Source organism: Harmonia axyridis, chromosome 3 (genome assembly GCF_914767665.1).
Source record: "Harmonia axyridis chromosome 3, icHarAxyr1.1, whole genome shotgun sequence".
Taxonomy (NCBI): domain Eukaryota; kingdom Metazoa; phylum Arthropoda; class Insecta; order Coleoptera; family Coccinellidae; genus Harmonia; species Harmonia axyridis.
The window spans coordinates 58246470-58267701 of NC_059503.1; positions in this window are offsets into that span (position 1 = coordinate 58246470).

Consider the following 21232-nt stretch of genomic DNA (forward strand, 5'->3'; position numbering starts at 1 on the left):
TTTCATGAAGTTTTTTCGAAGAGAATGCTGCTAGGCAATTTATTTATATTTCGATCCATAACGGAGAAACGAGGTTTTGAAAAATAATTAATATGTTTTTGTAGGTAGATAATTATTATTAAGGTGCATTGATTCGATGTTTCTTGAACTGAAAGTTGAGATAGATTATAATCAGTGGCGTAGAAAGAGCAAATTCCATTGATAAATATATCGCAAGCTACTGAACAGTGTGTAGTATTGACGTCAGGCTTGTTCAAATTCGTAATAGTAATTATATTCTGAGTACAGGTCTGAAGTTGAAATTTCTTAGTCTATGAGTTGCTATGACTTTCACACTTCATTCCTCATTCATCATGAAAGAAGACATTCTGTATTCAAATTTGTCTATTTCGAAATTTCTGCCATTTCCTGCCATGCACTCGACACTCCAAGAAAATTTCGTTATTGTATCTTACATCTTGGCAGTCCCTTCTTCAAATCACTTCACGAATTTCCGAAAAATTCGACATTGGTTTTATGATATTTTGTGTTTCAGATGGGTTTCAAAAACTTGAATATTTTTTCAGTTAAAAAACTACATAACTGATTTTTTTCTCATTTCATTGTTGAAATTTTCTGATTTGACAGCGCTTGGAATCACAAGCCTAATTTTTCAGGGCTTTTACGTATTATCTATTTGGAATGAAAGTTCAATTAAAATATCGATTGCAAAATGAATACTAATTTCAACAAGCACACAAAATCTCCTGACTTCACGTCAGAGCCTTTGTCATTGTTATTGTGTGTTTATGCTTGTTGATGTTTTCATTTTTATCTGCAAAATGAATAAATTTATGAATAACTGATGACAAAATTGATGCAGGTTATTATTTGATTCTTGTAACCAATGACTCACAATTTCAAGTCGAGCTTTTGAGACGTAGAAATTCTCGAAACTCAAGGTATATCTATATCTTCTCTGAACCGAAGGATCTTCTCATTGACGCATTTGGATTCTCTCTCACTCGGCCAGATTTTCATTCGAAAAATCCTCCCGCAATCCGAATCCCCGAAAGAAATCCGAAATTATATATTCAATATGCAAAGAATTCGTCGAAACCACTCAAAGTTCCGGAATTAATGCCGAAAATTGAAAGTGCAATATTCCCGATATTACTTTGAAAGTAAAATGAAGATATCTTGTATCAATTACACGCTTCTTTGAGGCTCCGGACGGTTTTTACATAAAAAATTCACCCTCTCGAAGGATGGAAGTTTCAAAAACGATTAGTCGACCACTTATTGCGTATCCGTCGATAGAGGGATGAAAAGTGGATGTTTTATCGCTTCTTTTCGATAGCCTCCCCCACTCTGTTCCACGTAGATTGGATTTTTTATACGGAGGATACTCAGAACCTTGATGGATCTGTGCACCGTGATGTTTATAATTTTTATTTCTATATAAAGTGTAATAAAAATAAATCTATTACTTTTGCATGAGAATATACGCTGTTTTGTTCGATAACTTGTTACTATTTTGAAGGTAATATCATTATGCCTCTCTCATAGAAGCCATCGTCCCTATTGGAAAAAAACTGGGACAGACGAATTTCACAAGTCTCTGTCGAAGCGAATTTTTCACTAGCAAAATTTTTCGACATGTACAGGAACACATGGTAATCACTTAGTGCCAGATCCGGGAAAAAAGGTGGACGCATAAGATCTCTCAATTGAGCTTTCGATGTGTGTGGCCTAGCGTTGTCCTGATAAAAAACAATTTTTCTACTATAGGCCTAAGCTGGCACCTTCTGGGCGATTGTTTCCTTCGAATGGTCCAATTGTTGACGGTACAGTCCTGAGTTATCAGTTGTGTCGTAGGGGAGCAGCTTATAGTAGATAATTCCATACCACTCCCCCCAAACACAAGCAAAACCTGACCGTCAATCCTAGCTTAGCCACTATTTTCGACAGCTCATAGCATTTCGATCACGACCGTTTTCATATGACGTTGTCGTTAGTGATCCACTTTTCATCATCAACCACCAACCGCTTCAAAAATGGGTCGATTTTGTTTTGATTCTTCTTCTTCCGGTCCCATATACAACTTGTACGTTGGGGTCAATGTCCCATCTCTTCAATTAATGGCTGCCAAAGTTAGCATGTTGTTCTCCGCCATTCGAAATAACGTCTCTGCATCCTGCACTCCACACCAATCTCTAATATTTCGCAGCCAAGAGTGTTGTTTTCTTCCGGGGCCTCTCCTTCCCTCTATTTTACCCTGGATTATAAGTTTAGGGATAGAGTATCGGTCTCCTCGTAGAATATGTCCCAAGTAAGACACCTTTTTCTGCCTTACGATGTTCAGCAGTTGTCTTTCCACTCCGGCTCGTCTCAATACCTCCAGATTTGTCAGATGGTCAGTCCAAGGTATTCTTAACAATCTGCGCAACGTCCACATCTCAAATGCTTCTATGCGGTTAAGGGATTTGACTTTCAGAGACCATGTTTCTGACCCATATAGGAGCACTGGCCACACGTAGCAATGAACAACTCGCAGACGTAGTTCAAGTGGTAGCGTTCTCTGAAGCAGGAGATTCTCAAGTCTCGAAAAAGTTTCCTTTGCCATCCCAATCCTCAGCTTGACCTCCTCATCGCAGTCCCACTTTTCGTTAACCACGGCGCCCAAGTATTTAAATCGAACTACTCGTTCGATATCTTCGCCATTTAATGATAGAGTAGCGTCTTTTATATCTTTTCGGCTGACAATCATCATTTTCGTTTTCTTGATATTAATGTTCAAACCAAATGCAGTGCCTACCTCGTTAAGCTTGTTGAGTAGAATCTGCAGATCTTCTATGCTATTTGCTAGAATGGCGGTGTCGTCAGCGTATCGGATATTGGTAATAAGTTTTCCGTTGATCTTTATACCTCTTGTTTCATCTTCTAATGCCAGTTGAAAAATCTTTTCTACATAAATATTAAACAAGATTGGAGACAAGATACATCCCTGTCTGACACCCTTAAGGATGTTGAAGGATTCCGTTGACAGTGTGTTGTTAATTTTAATTTCAGCCGTTTGGTTCCAGTACAGCTGTCTAATTATTTGGATATTCTTTTCCTCGACACCAATCTCACCTAGTCTCCGCAGTAACAGGTCATGTTTTACATTGTCAAATGCGCGTTGGTAATCGATGAAGCAGACAAACACACTCTGCTGTTGGTCGTAGCATTTCTGTATGAGAAGTTTCATCGAGAACAGTGCTTCTCTCGTTCCCAATCCTCTCACAAATCCAAATTGTGTTTCCCCGCTCATTTCCTCGCATTTACTGTATATTCTGGCGTGTATTATGCGCAGGAATACTTTTAGTGCATGACTCAACAGGCTAATAAGCCTAAAATCTTCACATTGCTTAGGGTTTTTCTTCTTTGGAATAGCGACGAAGGTTGATTTCAGCCAATCAGTTGGAATATGTCCTGATTCGTAGATTTTGTTAAATAGGTACGTAAGCTGTTTTGTATTGACTTGCTTCAGAACTTCCGCATAGACGTTGTCGTGTCCTGGGCACCTATTGTTTTTCATTGTGTTTAAGGCTTTCCTCACCTCAGCTTCAAGTATTTCCGGCCCGTCTAGTTGGTGTGTTATTGTTGTTAAATTATCCCTATTGTCGTCAAACAGAGCTGAGGCGTATTTCTTCCATGTTTCTGTCAGCTCTCCTTCCTCTAGAATTAGTTTTCCGTGTTCGTTATGGAGGGCTGACAGCGGAGTCTTCCTTCTTGTTCCTGTGATTTGTCTTAATTTCTTGTGGAAGTTGAAACTATCATGAAGTATATGCAGGTTCTCTGCCTCTTCGCATTCTTTGGCGATCCATAGTTCTTTCGCCTCTTTAATTTTCTGTCTTATAATGCGATTAATTTCTTTATAACGGTCTTGATGGTTCTTGGCAAGGCGTCGGTTTTCCATTAGGCTCAGAATCTCCTCTGTCATCCACGGTTTGTGTTTTGTCGTCTCCTCATAACCTATTATGGATTCAGTGGCTGCTTCAATGTTTGCTCTTAATTTTGTCCAGATGTCGTTGGGGTTCTCTTCTGTTGTGGGGTCAGATATCAGACACAATCTGTTGAGCTCCTGTTTCAAATTTTCACGTATGTTAGGCTCATGCGTTTTTCCTATATCAGGTTTTCTCTTTTTTGTTGGTTTTTTCAGCAGTTTGCATCGCAAGCTGATATTTGCGACAAGTGGGTTGTGGTCCGATCCGATATCTGCGCCTGGATATGTTACTACGTGAGTTATGCTGTTCTGAAATCTCTGATTAACCAGGAAAAAATCAATTTGGTTTCTGTATCGGTCCCCTGGCGATTTCCAAGTGTAAAGACGTCGTGGGGGGAGTTTGAAGTATGTGTTCTTGATCATCAAATTTTCTTCACGACACAAACGGATTAGTGTGTCTCCACGTTCATTCCTTTCTCCCAGTCCAAAAGAACCAGACACTCCCGCGACAGAGCCCTTTCCAACCTTCGCATTAAAATCACCCATAACCATGATGATCTCCTGTGGTTTCAGTGACCTCTTGACCTCCTGGATCTGTTCGTAGAATTGCTCGACCTCCGCATCGGGCTTATCTGATGTAGGCGCATATACCTGTATCAGGTTTATATTGACAGGTCTTGCGCTTAGTTGAAGGAGCATTATCCTGTCAGAACACGCCACCACATTTCTAACGGATTTGTTCATTTCATCAGTCAAAATAAATCCTACTCCGTTTCGGTGATTAGGGTCGTCATTGCCCGCGTAGTAAAATACTGCACCGTTCTTTTGACATATGCCACTACCTGGCCACCTGGTTTCACTTACGCCTAATATGTCTAGTCTAAGTCTAGTCATTTCTTGGATGGCATTGTCTAGTTTTCCAGATTCAAATAATGTTCGAGTGTTCCATGTACCTATGCGTTTTTTCATCATGTTAAGCCGGGGGATTCTTAGCACCCTCTGGTGATTTAACACCTGCCCGGGACTGAGGGCCATATTTCTTGATTTCCTTACCATGATGAAGAGAGTGGACAAATGATGTCCTGGGGATATCTACGTAGATCTTTAATGCAGTAGTTTCCCGTGGCTTTCTGCATTCCCATGCCGTTGACAATTCTTAGTTCTTCCGCCTTTTGAGGTGATTTCTCACCTCAGGGACAAGAGAGTGCCCCAAACCTTAGTTGTTCTTCCACCTTCGATAAGAAGCTGTTGGCAATTCTAAGGGGAGTCGCTTTTACCGGCGACCACTCGGTGGGCTGATTGCAAGAGTTGTTAGTTCTTGGGCGGTGGGGTCGCTACTTCCCTGCGCCAATGTTTTGATTCGCAGATGGAAATTAGGTCCATGAGGTTTTTTGCGTTAACTCGTGTGGTACCCATACGTCGAGCTTCTTCCTAAGACCAGCCTTATACAAATGGTTCTAAACGGTATTTTGTGCATTCTTTAGCTCTTAGACAATCGAAACAGTGCTTACGAGTACATGATGGTCGGACAATATCCATGATTTCGACAATTGGCTTCCAGTGCGTGGTGCATCTCTGAAAATACTGGAATGGATTGCGTGTGATTGGCTATTACAGCATTACATTTTCAGTCGCCTAGCTTGCATTTTTACTTTCATCGAAAAGAAATTGTAGAATATAGCGTAATATCTCTATGCCACTGTCCATCTTTGACTTGCGCTCAAACTTAACTGATTCAACTAATCGCAACACTCTCAGAGAAGTTTTTGTAGTAAGGAATCTCATTTTCCTAATGCCATATAGTGAAACCCTATCAGACTCATACAACGTGAGACACAGATAACTTCATGATCTATCAGTCGGGAAAATATTGCATTTCCTTTTACTACATCTAAAATATTATTGTCAAATAGCTATTCTCCTTAAATAATTGAAATTGCACATACGTTTGTTCCCATAATGTTTTTTTTTGTTATATTTACTTGACCTTTCACATGGCAAAGTTTGTCAATGAGATGATGAATCACCCTGTATATATATTTGCTTTCAAACTTTGTAAGAATTAAAAATATCCACAATTAACTTAACGCCCTAATTTGACGCACCAGCTTCGATAAAAAGACGAAAATAGCTGATTCAATTTACATTCCTTCAACCCATAGCGAAATACCAACCCACAATTTCATAATCGATAAAAACTCAACGTCAACGCAGAACTAACCAAGGCATTAAACGTGTTGAAATATCAAATCGGAACAAGTACGACTTGTCTTTGATCTTGCCGCTCGCAGAAATGCGGTTTATTAGCTACGGGCGAAATAAAAGGAAATATGGAATAAAAAGAAAACGAAAATAACATTTAAAGGGCCTAATTAGAACGACGAATGTCGTATTTCTCTGAATTAAGCGCTGAATTGAGTTATTTACTATATAAATGGCGGGTAAGATCGAGAATATCGATAAAACTTGCATTCCATTCGTCTGTTGTGGCGGATGTGCAGGAAATTGGTCTATATGGTTGCTAAATTGATAATTATACGAGCCTTGATTCGTTCGTTCAGTTCGAGCTTAAAAACAATCAACAGAGATCCAGATGGGACTTAGCATTAGTGGAGATTGGAAGACGGTTGAAAGGCAAATTGTCGTAAACGACAGCATACAAGTTTTTCAACACTGCACTGCAAAAAATATTATAAACATTAGAAAAAAATTTTTTTTCGGCAACCGTCCGGGAAGTGCTCACTTCCCGGACGCTTTTTCTCTGAGAAAGTAGCATTTCCCGGCCTAGTCCGGAAAGTACGTACTTCCCGGACTAGGCCGGAAAAGAATCATAGAATCCATAGCAACCGAGATAACGGCTGCCAGTTCATATGAAATTAGTTGTCAAAAATTTGCATGTTTTTTTATCGCAATCGCAATAAATATGGAAAGCAGCAGCGATAGTGTTATTTTACATGGTTGCCGAAAAAATATTGTACGCAACACGCCCGAAAATGGTTTTTTTGGACTCACAGACTTCCAGGACTCGCTTACGCTCGTCCTGGAATTTTGTCTATTCGTCCAAAAAAAACCCTATTTTCCGGACTTGTTACGTAAATTACTATTCTGTAAAATACTTATAATAATCCATGATATTCAAACTTTTTCGAAATATTTGAAACATAGATAATCAGTGAGGCTAACACGACTTGAACAAAAATTATGAAGGTTCAATGATGCACGATATTCAATATAAATATCAAAAAATTGACAACTATTGTCTATTCCTTCTCAATAATAACGGGTGTTTTTTCGAGGTATATAACTTTAAGTTGGCATTAATGTACAATATGGCAACCGATTTAACAGCTGTCAAGTGATTTATTCTCAGTTTGTTTTGGCAATTCATCATGAATAGACTCACGCCTGAACAACGCTTGAAAATAGTGCAATTTTATTTCGAAAATAATGGTTCTGTGTGGAATACGTATCGCGCACTACGTCCATTTTATTTTATTTAGCGATGAAGCGCACTTCTGGTTGAATGGCTGCGTCAACAAACAAAACTGCCGCATTTGGAGTGAAGCTAACCCTCAAATGTATGTCGAAACACCGTTACATCCAGAAAAACTGACTGTTTTGTGCGCTTTATGGGCTGGTGGAATCATTGGTCCGTACTTCTTCAAAAACGATGATGACCAGAACGTTACAGTCAATGGTGATTGGTATAGAGCCATGATTACTAACTTTTTCATTCCTGAATTGAACAACCATGTGACACAGCTCGTACCACAATCGATTCATTGAAAGACACGTTTGGTGACCGCCTAATTTCACGTTTCGAACCTGTGAATTGGCCTCCAAGATCTTGTGATTTAACACCGCTAGACTACTTTCTGTGGGGCTATGTAAAGTTATTGGTCTATGCGGATAAGCCACAAACCCTTGACCATTTGGAAGACAACATTCGCCGTGTTATTGCCGATATACGGCCACAAATGTTGGAAAAAGTCATCGAAAATTGGACGTCCAGATTGGACTACATCCGAGCCAGCCGTGGCGGTCATATGCCAGAAATCATATTTAAAATGTAATGCCACAAGATTATCTTGCGGATAAATAAAATTCATGTCAATCGAATAATCCATCGTTGTTTTATTGCAATTTGAATTTCTAAAGCTCTAAAAAAACACCCTTTACATCTTTATGATCTGCTTTATTTTTGTCTTGGAATATAATTCTAATTCTAAAAATGACAAAATTAATAACCACCCAAGGAAAATTCAAAATAACTAAAACTATACAAATTGAACAACTTAATCAACATAAATACAGACGTATATTCGAAATTTTTGTATTCAATAATACAATTTCTCCTCATCAGTGCCTTATAGTTTAAAAAATTACTGAATTCATCAACTCACCACTTGTATAAGTGCTTCACAAATATTACAATTGAGGAACTTTAAACTCAACGTAAATGTTTCTCTATTAAAAATTCACAGAGAAAATATGAGGATTATTTTAATTTTTCGAATAAGTCAATTATTCAGTTATGACCATTTAAGTTATATTTAAGAGTTGGGTTCTTGAAATTTCTGGTATTTTTATGGAAGGAAATGGTCATAAAAAAGAAACTGAAAGATGTGGATGAAATTTTGTGTTCGGAGAAAATTCATTACATCAAAGAGAAGCTATATACCAAAATCCCTTCCTTCAGATAGAATTTGCGAGTTATAACTGAAAATTGCATTCTTTTTTGGTTTTCAATAGCCTGTATCGACTTAGTTAAAACCGAGGTTAAAACTAAGCCATCAGAAGGAGGAGTAAAATCAGAAAAAATGGCAAAAGAAAAAAGTGTTTCTTTCGAAATCTGGAATCATCGGTTGAAATATAGTCACCCTGTCGCCCTGAATAGATATTACGCTCTCGTTTTCAAAATTTTCCTTAGATAAAATTAAAGTTTTTATTTCTTGGATCATGAGTATTCGAAGGAATTCAGACAAAGTTAGGTATCACGCAATTCTCTGCATACTGAAACAGTGTCTTAATTCGTTTCTTAAATTCTACTCAATTGAAAGAGTAAACTATAACCACAATTATAAATTAAACTTTATAATGCACAGTTATTCTATGAAGAAGCTATTTCGGTCACAATCGGATCATTCGGATCTAATGGAAAAAACCAGAAAATCTACTTCACTTCTCGTGTTCTCGAGTCAATGAGGTGTGAATCCGATAAATACATAACAAATGAACATTGAAGGCGGCTGAACTGCCAATGAATAACATTATCCCGCAACATTTACTTGAGTGATAGGTACAGTTAAGTGAATGACTTCGGTGAGCTGTTGTAGACGTATCCGAAAGGAGAAACGAAATTGTATTTATAAGTCGAGATATATCCTTTTATTTTTCTGTCTTTGAATTTTTTATCGTGCCATTTGGAATATACATGGTACTTGAATAGAAATGATTGAGCCATAAACAGTTTTTTTGCTTGGCACCTGGTTCAAAATCGATCAGAAGGAATGGACTCCTGGACGGTCAAAAAACTTTGCTTTAGAATATAGCTATACAAATAGCTTATTATATTTGGGAGTACACAATAAGTTTTTGTTTCAGTGTATCTAAAATTTATTGAGCATTTTCGTTGTTTGGATCATACGTTGTATGTTGCAGTTGACGATCCATTAGATATTACATTCACCATTTTTTGAAGTTTTCTAGACGGCGAACCTTTTGAAAATTGGGTGATCCTCCCAAAATCTTGTCGAATGCTCTGAACTTTGTCTTCTAGCCTTTTTTGCCAATGTGGTTCATTTTGTTGTTCTTCCCTGGCTGGTTGCTGACTTTTCAGTGTGTGCTCATTAACGTAGCCTAATTGGTGAAAATAGGTCTCATCAATGGATATGATTTTGCGATGAAAGTCTGGATCATATTGATGCATTCCAAGGAACCAATCAGCATAGATACGATGTATCTGCTTGAGTTCTTGTTTCAACTGAACTTAATGCAAAATACGGTGGAATTTCGTTCGTGGAATGCCTTATTCCTAAGATCGAGGAAGAATCGACAAACCTGCGCTACAGCAGTAATATTCTGAGCTGTCTTGGAGCGACACACACGGTTTCGATTGTTTACATGATTAACTTCTCCCAACAGCTCAAATTTTTCCACCAGTTGCCCCATTGCCGACGGAGAAGGTGCTTCACAACGACTCTACTGCTTTAGTTTTGCAAAGGGTGATAGCAAAATTTTCACAGTTTTTGTAGTGAATTATTATTATTTATACGAATAAGAGTTTGAGTTGAACCTACTCAGAAAATAAAGAAAAATATAAAACGTTCACTTGTTGATACCTAACTGAATATAAGCAAGAATATAAACTGAAAAGAAAATTCACACATTCGCTCCATCACTAGTCCACCTGTCCAGAGAATTCTTGGAACCATTCACAAGACTCGGAGACCCTGTGAGACAGAAAACTCTGACGCTGTGTTGTCCTGTAGTAAAGCGGAAATTTGATAATTATTGAAATTATTGGAATTATTCAGAAGGAATATACGTTAAATTCAAAAGAGCGGTCGCGACTTGTGTAAACTGATCTTATCTTAGAAGCAGGATGTTTTATTTTTCAATTATTGCTTTTTAAGTTATCATCTCACTGCGTTGGTGAAATCGATATATTTTCCATGGATAAGAAAGAATAAACTAAATCTTGACTTATCTGTTATGGTCGTTCTCAGATGACACAGCAAAAAGTTCGTTAGGCAAAGTCGAAGTATGGTTTTTGTTGAGACGGCAGAAAAATCTAGTTTGAAGCTGAGGTTGAGGGTGGGGTCTGTTGACGAAAAATTGAAGAAGGATAAAATTTTTTTTTAACCAATGATCTAATTGGCATGGTATCTTGGGCAATTATTGGAGCGGTCTTAGATAAGTACGAAGTTACCATTTTGTTGAGGTTTATGGAAGAAGTCAGTATCGCTTAGTGTCTCGTATTGAGAAACCGGACTTACATTAAAACAATTTCTTTTGAATATCAGAGTAATTTTTAACAAGGTTGAATCAAAAATAAAGGAAATTTAGTAGATGGGAGAGTTGAAAGAATTTTAAGCATTTAAAAGAGGAATATCATTATTGTACTACATCGCATATACTATGTCAATTGCTGGAAGAACCAGAAGAAGCATAAAATGGACCAGAAACAACTTCATTGATTGGTGTTCCCAGGAGTTGTTCACATACAATATCAATGTCCTTATCTAGCATCAATGAACAGATTTGATCATCATTTAGCATATCAACACTTGGAAGAAGGAATTGTTCTAACTCTAAGGAATGTTGAGTTAGGTCAGAAATAGAAAAACAGGGATTATTGGGATAAAGTTTGTTTTGGTATGAATTAGATTAGCTCGAAGTGCACGAGTCAGGAATCGAAAGAAAAAAAAAGGAGTTACACGTTTCGAGTCAAAAGTTCAAAAAAAAAATTGAAACAAGGTATAGGCAGGGCCTTTTTACTCACCTAGAATTACGGGATAAGGGCAAGTTAATAATCTTCTGGCTATTTAATGCATTTTAATTTTTTTGATGATTTTTAATACTTTTTCGATGAAGATAAGTTTATTTGAGTAGTCCCGATTCTCCCAAGTTATCAGTTGAGTAGACAATTTTGATTATTTTACTTGTTTTGTTTACATAATAGATTATTTGAGTCATTTTTCTCTTTTTTAAAAGTCTTGGCCGTTTAGTCAAAAATATAGAAATTTCGTGGATATTGTAATTTTGGATATATTTTTTTTCTTCTATATTATATTCAATTTTAAAATTTTAATCGACTTTCATTAACCCAGATAAGTAATCCTGTCTCTAGGCAAAGAAAGTCAACTTAAAAGAACTGCAATTCAGAGGTGAGAGCTTCTTGAAAATAGGGGTTACGGAAGCTTTCAAATTTCAGCGGACTGTTTGAAAGCCTGCAGGGAACTTGAAACGATCATACTCAAGGAAAAGGCAAGTAAGTCGGCGCAGTGCTTCAGCAGTCGAGCAGTTATGCCTTGTTATCAGAAGCTGAATCTGCTCTAACTCGCAGAAGATATTTTTTTATATAGTTCCTCATCTATCTCGATGTCAGATATTTCAACAGCACAGTGGGGGTTATGAACCATGTGGCTCTATGGAAAATGAGGGAGAAAATGCTTCAGCCAACTCATCTGCGACCTCCGAATGGCTACCAGACAATGCATCAGACTCTTTGGGGATCATTGGAATGCCGACTTGCCGCTCATAGATGATCACAGGTACTTGAAAACCTCATTCCTGTTTCTAGAGAAATTCTAGCATGTAGCGTTAAATTTTTAGTATTGACGTATTTTTTACTTGTCAAATGTCGAAAGTAACAGTTCCTCAGATAGATGGAACGAGTCATCTTACTTGTCAGTTTATGTTTTCCTACCGAAGACGACTGAACTACCAAGTTAAAATGAAAAATCCAATGAAGTACATTTGAAATGAATCCTCTTATTGCAAAATTATAATGAAATAGTTCCTAAATTATTCTTATTTGAAGCTTATTGGTAAATAATGGCGTGCCAGCTGCAAATTCATTGTTACACAGTTTAGGATTTTCTGATTGTGTTATCAGCTTCGAGAATTCTCAAAAGAACCATGGACAACCGAAAAAAATTGAACATATCCCATGTCAATCAGACCATTCCAACTCAGCAAATTCCCCGAAGACAATCTCCATAAACAAACCAATGAAACTGGCAGGCGCTACCCTTATTATTCAAGCATGAAAATCTCTTTTAAATCGACACTTCTTCATGGTTAATAATACAAAAAGTTGTGACGAAATCGTCAAGGTCCAATTCTCCCCTTTCTTTCCGAAGATCTTAATTAAAATATTGGTTACTCGATGCTCTCAAATAACCCCTGTTTACACAAAAGACTTTATTACTTCGAATTTTTAAGGTTCTGGGGATTGACTTCAGTGATTCCGTTTGAAGATCGTCGAACAGGAGATTTCTTCGAGTGTCGTCCTTTCATTTTCTTTCATTGGCAAATAGGGGAGAAGTCAATTCTGATGGGTGGGTACTCATTATTCACTTTGATTTCGGGTTTCACTTACAATTTGGAATTTCTTTGGGAATATTATGTATTTTACCCCATTCTCCTTCTCTTTTTCTGAAAAACTGACAAAAGACGTAGTCATTTTTGGACGCCTTCTTTTGTTTTTGAATTAAAAGCGAAAATTTCAAAAATGGCGATTTCGAAAAAACATTATATCGCTAATACTGATGATAGAGCTCTGAAATTAAAACTAACATGGCACTTCTTTATGTAGAATCCAGTAGCGTGCTCGTCTTTGTAGCAGGATTTTTAATTAGGAAGCTTTGACCCAAAGTTATGTTTTTTTGAATGCGAATACTTACAAGATTTCCCTGCTATTTTTCGAAAGCTTCATTATTACATTTTTTGTGTATTTTTGATTGTGTAGTAATTCTATCAAATTGTTTCATGTTTAATAGCTATGTTTTATAAGATAGTACACAATATTTGTGCCATTTTTCGAACAATAGTAGAGGAAAAATATTTTTTTTTTGAGAACTTCTTTTATATAAAGTGGCCTGTTTACGATCTTTTCGATTAATAAACTATATCATTATTTCTATTCAGTGGCCGTAGTACTTCAATGTGTGATTTCATATAAAATATTTTTTGATTAAATGAAATATCAAACAGTTTGGTTTGCATTTTGTATGTCATGCAAATAAAAAAATTTGAAACATAACAGTTGAAATGTAACACAAAGTTTATCGGATTCATCAAAAACACATGCCTACAGTAGATCATTCAAGAGTGGTCTTAATGAAATGGAATATTCAAACCGCCAAACCATCTTGAAATCAAGACAAGATCTTGAAATTTTCAATCCATTGCTTGCGATCTTCCCATTGTCCTGCTTGCAAGTTTCGATCTCTCATTGCTTTTCGTATTCCCTCCATCCAGTTCTTTCTTGGTCTCCCTCTTCGTCTCCTCATGTTTGGTATCCATTCAATTGTTATTTTCGGCAGTCGTGATTGTCCCATTCGTTGAATATGTCCATACCAGATCAGCTGTTTTCTCTCTATATAATCCATGATTCTACTCCCATTTGATTTCGTACTTCCTGGTTTCTTATTCTTTGCATTCTAGATATTCTAGCCGATCTAGCCAATCACTTTTCTTGTCTTTGTTACTCGTGATCTTATCTTATGGCCATTTATAATGATAGAAATTATCAATTAGGTAGAAATCGGCCAGTGAAAAACTTGGCGTCGATTTAAAACGGAACAGAATATAAAGAAGCTACGCTAAAAACCATGTGGAACCTAACAAGTAAGCTGTTACAAAAAAAAATATTATTAAGAAATGAAAGTTATTATTGACCCATTCAAGAGTGTTGTTGATTCCATCTCGGAATAAATTATTTTTGCTCTGATTTTCTTTCTATAGTCGACAAAAAATGTTTTGTCTGAATAACCTTCCTACATTGATTACTACTCAAAAAAAATTTAACAGCTCTCTCAAGCTTGTTGCTAACAGCCAACAGTTTCCAAGTACCTAACAAGCTTTCGAAATCTGTGTGTACATTCTTTTCGAACAAATATCAATGTCCTTGGGTTATTACTACTGAATATAAACCCACCATTCTTTCCTTGAAAAGCAACCAATATTTTGGGGTTATGCATAGTCTATTACGTGCAGTATATTTTTTCCACTAGAATAACAATATCGATTTTACAATACCTCTTATCACCTGTCTCGATCGGAACAGTCCACATTAAACAGTCAACAATTAATCGTTTTAATCGAAAGAAATCTCATCAGGAAATTGTGATTATGGCATATTTATGGTGGAAATAATGATTTTCTTCTTAATTGGTAACGTGCGTGCCGTGAAATCCGGTTGATTTTCGCCTGATCCTCGATCCCTTAAACGTTGAAAATCTTTTCTTGAATGCCCATTTGTCCTCGCATCATGCAATAGGACAATCCGTCAAAGGGCTCTTCAGAGAATCTCGCATGCCGGAAAGGATTGATCCTTCCTTCAAGATCACATGGTTTCGCGATGGGTGATGACCTTCATACTTATTGTCATACAGGTTGATTCAACTCTTAGGTACTAGAATAACTTCAAACTGGAGATGGGTTACATTCTGACATATTACTAAAAAATTCTCAAAACTTTCGCGGAAACATCCATCACCTTCTTTTTAAGACGTCTGATGCAAATATTTCAGATGTAACATAAAATAGATTTGAAGATGGTATTAGAGTGTCGAAGAAAAGTCAATGAAATAAGCAAGTACTGGTATAAAAAAGTCTTTTGAGTCTGGGTTCCTAATCACTAGGGAATGCAAGGAAATGAAAAAGCCAACAGAAAAGCCAACCAGAAAAGGAACACAAACACCTTTCATTGGCCCGAAACCTTTCTGTGGTAGGTATAGGAAAAAGAACTTACAAGAAGGAAAAAACCGAAAGAGAAACACTCTGCCGAAATCTTCCGGAGTTGACTAATTTCAAAATTTTTTTTGAACTTGACACTAGGAGATCCAATAAGTAAGAATTTGGATCTTAGAAAGAATATAACGGTTGTTTTTTTTCGAGGTATATAACTTTAAGTTGGCATTACTGTTCAAGATGGCGACCGATTCAACAGCTGTCAAGTGATTTATTCTCAGTTTGGTTTGGCAATTTATCATGAATAGACCCACGCCTGAACAACGCTTGCAAATAGTGCAATTTTATTTCGAAAATAATGGTTCTCTGTGGAATACGTATCGCGCACTACGTCCATTTTATTTTGTTAAGCGATGAAGAGCACTTCTGGTTGAATAGCTACGTCAACAAACAAAACTGCCGCCTTTGGAGTGAAGCTTATCCTCAAGTGTATGTCGAAAAACTGTTACATCCAGAAAAACTGACTGTTTGGTGCGCTTTATGGGCTGGTGGAATCATTCATCATTCTTCAAAAACGATGATGGCCAGAACGTTACAGTCAATGGTGATCGGTATAGAGCCATGATTACTAACTTTTTCATTCCTGAATTGAACAACCATGATGTCCAGGAGCTTTGGTTTCAACAAGACGGCGCAACATGTCACACAGCTCGTGTCACAATCGATTTATTGAAAGACACGTTTGGTGACCGCCTAATTTCACGTTTTCGACCTGTGAATTGGCCTCCAAGATCTTGTGATTTAACACCGCTAGACTACTTTCTGTGAGGCTATGTTAAGTCATTGGTCTATGCGGATAAGCCACAAACCCTTGACCATTTGTAAGACAACATTCGCCGTGTTATTGCTGATATACGGCCACAAATGTTGGAAAAAGTCATCGAAAATTGGACGTCCAGATTGGACTACATCCAAGCCAGCCGTGGCGATCATATTCCAGAAATCATATTCAAAATGTTATGCCACAAGATTATCTTGCGGATAAATAAAATTGAAGTCAATCGAATTATCCATCGTTGTTTCATTGCAATTTAAAGTTCTATAGCTTTAAAAAAAAACACTCTTTATAAATAACCATCATTTCAAGTTTCTTGCAAATTTTCGTATTAATAGCGTGGTTAGAACCATAGAAAAAAAGACAGTACTTCGGAAAAAATGACAATGAACGGGTTGGTAGTCGCCAAAAGAGGAATTTGCGCATAAATGCACCAGTCTTCAAAAGATCCGGACTTAACATCTGTATTTTACCCCTTTTTATTTCATAATTTTTAATGCAATATTGTACTTTCATTGTGGAATGCGTTAATGTATTTATTCAGTCAATTAGGTACTAATTCAATATAATATTGATTTTTGAAATTTCTGTATTCTGCTGGTCCTTAAAAATTATTCTTTGAATACCATTTCACTCCACAGTGATCACAGACGAGAATATCGAACTACCCTGACCATTCATCCTAATCCTTTACTATCCTCTAACTAATCCTGAATAACAACCGATTTGCTATCAACTACTTAATCTGGTAAACTAATCTTCACCCCCTTTACCCTCCAGGTGGTCAATTTGAACCAATACATTATCGGAGATTCTCTGTTCGACTCATGTACCACGTAAGGGACTCCGATCGGACGGCCAGAGTCCTGTAGGATTACCTTCTTATTGGATAGGATGTTGGATCACTTCAGAATGCGTCCTTTCTGGCACCCTTGTAATCCTTATAGGGAGTATCTGTAGAGAGGAGTTGGGGGCTCAGGTGGCGCGATCTAGTGTCTATAGGCGTTAATGAAGTAATTTGGGGGGCGAACAAGGTGTAACAGATAGAAATCGGGGGATATCAGTGGATCAGGAGATGGATTAAAAATGATTACTCTTGGCGAAATATCGACAATTTTCCAATTTCGATAATATAAAAAATAAATTTAACAACAGTAAGTACAAACATGGTCAAATGTATCTGACCTTCTGCTTCGTCCGGGAAAGTGAAAACATATTCACTTTCAAGGTATTTTTCCCCAGAACTGCCTTTTTTGAAAGGAATACTTTCTTCAAACAGGAATACATGAACCTTCATAATTTGTTAATAAAACTGATTAAAGTTTTTTTTGTTTACATCTTGCGCAAGGCTATAAAGTGTTAAGATTATCCCCTAGGTCGTAGTGTACCCAATAATGACATTGTTAATTCAAATTAACAAACTGAGATGACATAAAGGTATTTGAATATACTGCTCCACAGGGGGAAGTTCGGACATTTTGAGAATGTTTCAAAAGCTTTCATTGTCATCGAAAATTGTACGTCCAGATTGGCCTACATCCGAGCCAGCCGTGGCGGTCATATGCCAGAAATCATATTTGAAACGTAATGCCACAACATTATCTTGCGGATAAATAAAATTCATGTCAATCGTATGATTTATCGTTGTTTTATTGCAATTTAAAGTTCTGTAGCTCTAAAAACACACCTTTAGAAGAATTAACCAATCAACGGCATCATTTCCAAATTTTTATTTGTTCTGTTGAAAAGTAGTTCATTGTCGATTTAACCTCAAAACGATATTTACAGGAAGACGACGTGAGCGCCGCCAAAAAAACTATGCGGAAATCACGTGAAAAGGGGCCAATAAGATTGAATTCCAAGAAGGCTGGCCCTTTCAAAAGTTGCCAATTTAATCTTAAGGTTTTTCGAGAGTAAGTGAGTATTTCCGTATTTTAAACATATCAGCCGTAATGTAAAAAAAGAATTTGCTAATCGATACTGCAGTAGACGTCTCAGAATTGCAGGATAACCAAAAAATTGACACAAAATAACTCTTCGTACCTCTCTCGGGACCGTATATATCAAAATCGCGCTCTAATATACGACGTGGACAACAGAAAACGTCCAATTTTGAGCGTTATATTTACCACGATAACCGACCCGCTGAAAACCGCAGTGAAACGTCATAAACACAGAGGGCGTCACGACCGCGTGTGCATAGAACGGCGACGGCGATCATCGAAAATTACGAGCGAGAACCGACGGGCGGTATCGGTAAAGTAGATAACTGCAGAACTGATGGTCTGGCGATCGCATCTAACAATAACTAATACACCGAGACTGGCTCTGCCCGTGGGTCTGGGGCGATATCAGAAAGATAAACGGGTTGTAATGGTGTAATCTCACGCGAGTGCGATAAGCAAGGCTAACCTGACTCCGATGTAGATACAGCAGTAGCAAAATTCTTTGATGAATTGCCTTGCAGTTGATTTATTGGGTACACCGAAGTGCCCGCTATTAACCGATTAGATGCTGTTTTTTTTTTAATTTGGAATATTATGCAGTATATACACGTGGTAGTGAATTCGGAGAGTGCTGTCATCTAACATTATCTTGTTCAAAAATTTCTTCTTCAGATTGTTTCTCAATAAATACTCGAATATGTAAGAGAGTTTCTTCTAGGGGTCAGTTTTTGCATAAACGTCTTCAAATTTGGAATTGTGTAACGAAATGGTCTCAAACACAAAGTTTGGTTGAATGAAATTGAAGATCATATCCTTTCAGTTCAGTTAACAGATCTTAAACAAGATAACTAACGAAATAAATCGTAGCCAATTGAAATCTCATAGTTTGTTTAGGAACTGAAGGATTGAGTTGATATTTTTTCATTTATTTTTTCTTCATTTATTATTGACCCACCGAATAAACTCACATGCGATGTCAAAATACAATATAAAAAAAAATATATAGAATAAAGTATCATTACAACAAACTGAAATGAATTCACAAAATATGAATAGAATAGTAAAAGTTTGTAATTCAGCAGTGCAAAAACTCTATCATTGCATATAAACTTCTCTGAAGAAGTAGATAACTCTTTAACATTTCTCTTCAGGTGCATAGCATTTGAAAACTTCATAGCAGCCGGTAGTCGGTTATTAGTTTCAGGTAGATGAAGTTCTGGTCCATTTCTTCCACACACATGAGCGAGTAGTCGTATTGATTGTGCTCCCGAGATATTGTCAGTTTTTTGCTATCAGAAAGCGAATTCAAATTTAAAAAGTGGTCAACTAATACCATAAAGGACGCTCTAGAAATATACATCAAATTATTTTGTGGAGAAAACTACATAAAAGAGGTATAATATAACTTTGATTTAATACAAAATGCCTATAACAAGAGATCAAGTGGAAGAAATAAACAGGCTTGTGAGCGTAAATATAAAACAGCTGTTGCAAGAAGACTCCTTTATAAAAACCATAACTCAACAGGTGTCGACAATAATTCTAAGCATCGTGAACGAAACGTTATCAATTCATGAAAACAAAATTACGAAGGTAATAAAGGAGGTTAAATCACTGGAGACAAATATGAATGAAAACCAGGTAAAATATTCTACTAAATCGGACTTGATTGAGGAAAAAATTGAAGGGCTTTCAAAAGCCACACAGAACATTGAGAGACGGTATGAATTATTAGACCAACAATCAAGAAGGAATAATCTAAGAGTTTTCAATGTGAAGGAAATCGCCAATGAAAATACAAAGCAAACTATTATATCACTGATTGGGGAAAAAATGAAGATAACTTTAAAACCCGAAGATATAGAAACATGCCACAGAGTGGGAAATGGAAAGAATGGAAAATCAAGGGGTATATTATTGAAGTTGCACGATCACAGAAAAAGAATGGAAATTTTCAACGCCAAGAGAAATTTAAAGGGATCAGGAATAGTTATCAAGGAAGATCTCACCAATATAAGAATCAAGATATTAGAGGAAGCTGGAAAAAAATTTTCTTTTACCAATACTTGGACAAAGAACGGCAGAGTATTTGTTAGATCGAACAAACATGTCATAAATATTTTGTCAATTGAACATTTGAATTCAATCTGATTATTTTTAGTGAACCATTTTTGTAAAATCTTTTTCTTTTTATCATTTATTATAGAATTCGTTTTCAGGATGCCCATATGGGTATGAAAATTTTTTCTTTTTTTAGTTCATTGGGAGAATACAACTGCATTTTGAATATTGAGGAAGTTGAAATTTTGACAGAGAATGAGTGTAGCACGGTCACTTTTGAGCTTGATTCGGTTGATGAATTGAATGGGAATGTTTTGTCGGATGAGGCCTGTTATGTAAGTGTATGTCATTTGAATATAAGGAGTATATCGAAGAATCTTGACGATTTTCTCATATTACTGGAACAAATAAAATCCAGATATGATATTTTAATTCTATCGGAAACTTGGCAGGTGGATGATTTGAATGTTTTAAGTATACCAGGATATATTGTTTATTATAGTGGTTCAAAATATAACCAAAACGATGGTACTATCGCATTTATCAAAGAAAATATTTCACATACGGTTACATTGATCAAAAAACAACAGATAGTTTTCATGAAAATATCCTGCTCCAAAAAATCATTAAATTATGATATTTTTGCTCTATACAGACCTCCATCAACGGATATAGATTTGTTTTTTGCCGACTTATCGGAGGTTCTGCGAGAACACCTAGAGAAGAGTAACACTACTATTTTCACGGGGGATATTAACATCAACATACTCGACCCTCTTTCGTCGGACACAAATCACTATTTAAACATCTTGCATACATACAATTTTGTTTACTATCTTTCCACACCCACTAGGGGTAATGCGTGCCTGGATCACTTTTTTGTAAAATGTTCCAGTGGCAGTTGTGACAAAATCGAATTTGCTGTTCTTAAATATCATATTACTGATCATTTTCCCATATTTTTGAAACTTTATGGGAGCGATTTGCAGGACACGCATGAAC